Source organism: Macaca fascicularis, chromosome 5, assembly GCF_037993035.2.
Source record: "Macaca fascicularis isolate 582-1 chromosome 5, T2T-MFA8v1.1".
Lineage (NCBI taxonomy): Eukaryota > Metazoa > Chordata > Mammalia > Primates > Cercopithecidae > Macaca > Macaca fascicularis.
Genome location: NC_088379.1, coordinates 43,393,175 through 43,396,294, shown reverse-complemented (window position 1 = coordinate 43,396,294; position 3,120 = coordinate 43,393,175).

The window sequence follows — 3,120 nt, the reverse complement described above, 5'->3', positions numbered from 1 at the left end:
TCAGTGAGTCATTTTCTTGAAACCTAGCATCTTAGAGAATTCCAGAAAATAGAAAACACAGGGCAAAACCCCCTCATTATCTAGAAAAGAACTTCCTTTCCTAAAACAGGTACAAAACTCACCAAAATAGCGAGATATTTGCTGGGTTGATTTTATGATTTTAAGAAGGTCCTTGGTATCTTTCTGTTGCCTAATTTTTTTTTGTTTATTTGCCTTTTGAAAATTCTTTACAGGAATAACTCCCCCTTTCAAAAATTTTAATGATTGGAATACTCACCAATGGTAGTAAGGAGACACCAGAGGGTGACAATGGAGTCAATAACAAAACCAATTTAAATCCTGTGGCAAATTCCCAAGAAATGTTTTTATTTCATTCTAATTTTCCACTCATAGTGTCAGAGGCGTTTGAACAAAAGCAACTCCATCTTGAATAGCAGCTGGGTAAAATGAGGCTAAGAGCTACTGGGCTGCATTCCAAGATGGTTAAGGCCTTCTAAGACACCGGATGGGATAGGAGGTTGGTAGCACAAGATACAGGTCATAAAGACCTTGCTGATAAAACAGGTTACAATAAAAAAGTGGGCCCAAACCCACCAAAACCAAGATGGCAACAAGAGTGACCTCTGGTCATCCTCACTCCTACATCCTCACCAGCAGCATGACAGTTTACAAAGGCCATAGCAACATCAGGTCTAAAAAGAGGAGGTATGAATAATCCACCCCTTGCTTTGTATATAATCAACAAAAAAGCATAAAAATGGCAACCAGCAGCCCTCACGGCTGCTCTGTCTATGGAGTAGCCATGATTTTATTCCTTTGCTTCCCTTAATAAACTTGTTTTCACTTTACTCTATGGAGTTGCCCTGAATTCTTTCTTGCATGAGATTCAAGAACCCTCCCTTGGGGTCTCGATCAGGACCCCTTTCCTGTAACAATATCTTCTTATAAGACCCATATTCACCATGCGCCTTCCAGTCTTCTGGAGTCTGAATGCCGTAACTCGTATCAAACTCCAGTGTATAACTAAGAAGTCTCCTGAGCTCTGAATACTCTTGAACCCATAGTACGTACAAAACAAAGAGCAGCTTCAAGCAGTTCACATGTGTGAATCCATCTTTAGGGATTTATTATCACTATTGGTGCTACTACTACTACTATTATTCGTGAGAATTCTTGGCAGGTGAATGGAATTAATTCAAGAACTCTGAGCAGATGCAACTCTTCCAATGTCCTTTTCCTGGTCCAATATTCCATTCCTACTCAACCCTCTAGCACAGTACCAATAAATATTAAGATATACAAAATAATACAGGGTTGAAAAATTATTATCTGTGAAGTCAAGGGAGGATTTTGGACTAGTGAAAGCATTCTGTTTCCATGAATATACACTGAAAGTTCCTTTCATCCTTTGGATAAATGTAGAGTACATATGTACAACAAAGTCCATGTTCTCATTCTACAATCAGCAAGCTACAGGATTCATGTATTACAGATCTATAGGATTCTGTACTGCATTTCTCCAAAATTGTTTCTATAAGTATTTATATTTGTTTCTATAACTATTAATCTTTGTAATTTGATATTTAAAATTTTAAAGCAAATGCTGAAAAAGTTTCACTGATGTCAGAAAAACAGGACTCAAGATTGTAAAGGCCAGTTTTGGGGTTAGTTTGGCCAGAGTCATAACAAAGTGACACTGTGTAATTTGAGCAGAACATAACGAAGGTTCTGCTGTGTTGCAGGTACTCCCATATATTCTTCTGTTATCACCTTGCTGGTTTTAGTATCACCTATGTTCAATGCACAGAAGAGGTAATTGTGGCAGTGGGTGAACAAGTTTTCCTTGAGACAGTAGGAAGAGGAGACAGGAACCCCTGCTCACAATACATACATACTCAGAACCAGCTTCTCGTTGTATTATCTTGCTTTTCTTAATGTTATAATCTTATGAGGAGTAATTGAAGGGTAGTGTTTGGACACAAGAAACAGTTTTTAAGCCATTCTTCCAATATTTGGTTGTTGGAGCATGGTATTTTGTTTTATTCCTATTGAATCAGGATTTTTTAAAAAGTTAAGGTTAAAACATAAGAACAGCATACTGAGCTTGGAAAATAGAAAAACAACTCTGATTTCAACTTCGAAACTCTCATCTCCCATCTGCAGACTAAGTTATACAGGGTCAACAGAAAAGAGGTGTCCTTATTAGGGCTCTTTTGGTAGTGTATGACAGAAAGAAATCCTGACTGTTGTTTGTTTGTTTGTTTGTTTTCTAATGATTTATTGAAATAAAATTTATTTATGATAAGTGTATAGTTGACTGTTTTTAGTAAATTTATAGGGTTATGTTACCATCACTGCAAATCAATTTTAGAACATTTCTATCACTCTTGAAAAATTTATATGAACTCTTTTACAGTTAAACCCTATTCCCAACCCAATTACCTGTCAATTGCTGATCTTATTTTTGTCTCCAACAAGTCATATTTTCTGGATATTTCTCATAAATTAAGCTGTTTGTATTTGGCTTCTTTCACAGCACGCTGTTTTTGAGGTTCATTCATGTTCAAATACGCATCAGTATTCCATTATATTTTATCTGTTTTTTTTTGTGAACCATTTCCGTAGGCATGCAAATATGCTAGAATTTTCCCAGTTTTAAAAACCAAACAAGTAAAAGCTCTGTCTTGATACCACATTCTGTCCACCTACTGTTCTCTTTACAGAGAATTCCTCAAAAGAGATGTCAATACTATTGTCTCCACTTTTTATTTTCCTCTTCTGTTGAAATCCTATTTAACCAGAGCTTTTCCCTCACTTGTCCAATAAATTACTGTTTCCAAAGTCTATAGTGAATAAAACCTCAGTTTTTATTTTACTTTACAGTCTGTTATTGGTATAGCAGTTAGAAAAAAACCCTTTCCAAAGGTAAGTCTGATCACTTCACTCCTCTGCTTAAGTTCCCCCATTCTTTACCATTTCATTCTGAATTAAAGTCAAAATTCTGTCTTACAAATATAGTACATGGTGTGATTTCATGTCCCCTCCCCCTAGTTAATTTGAGTATTCACAATAACCACAATGGCATCCTTGCTCTATTTGCAAGACACCAAGTATGCTTCT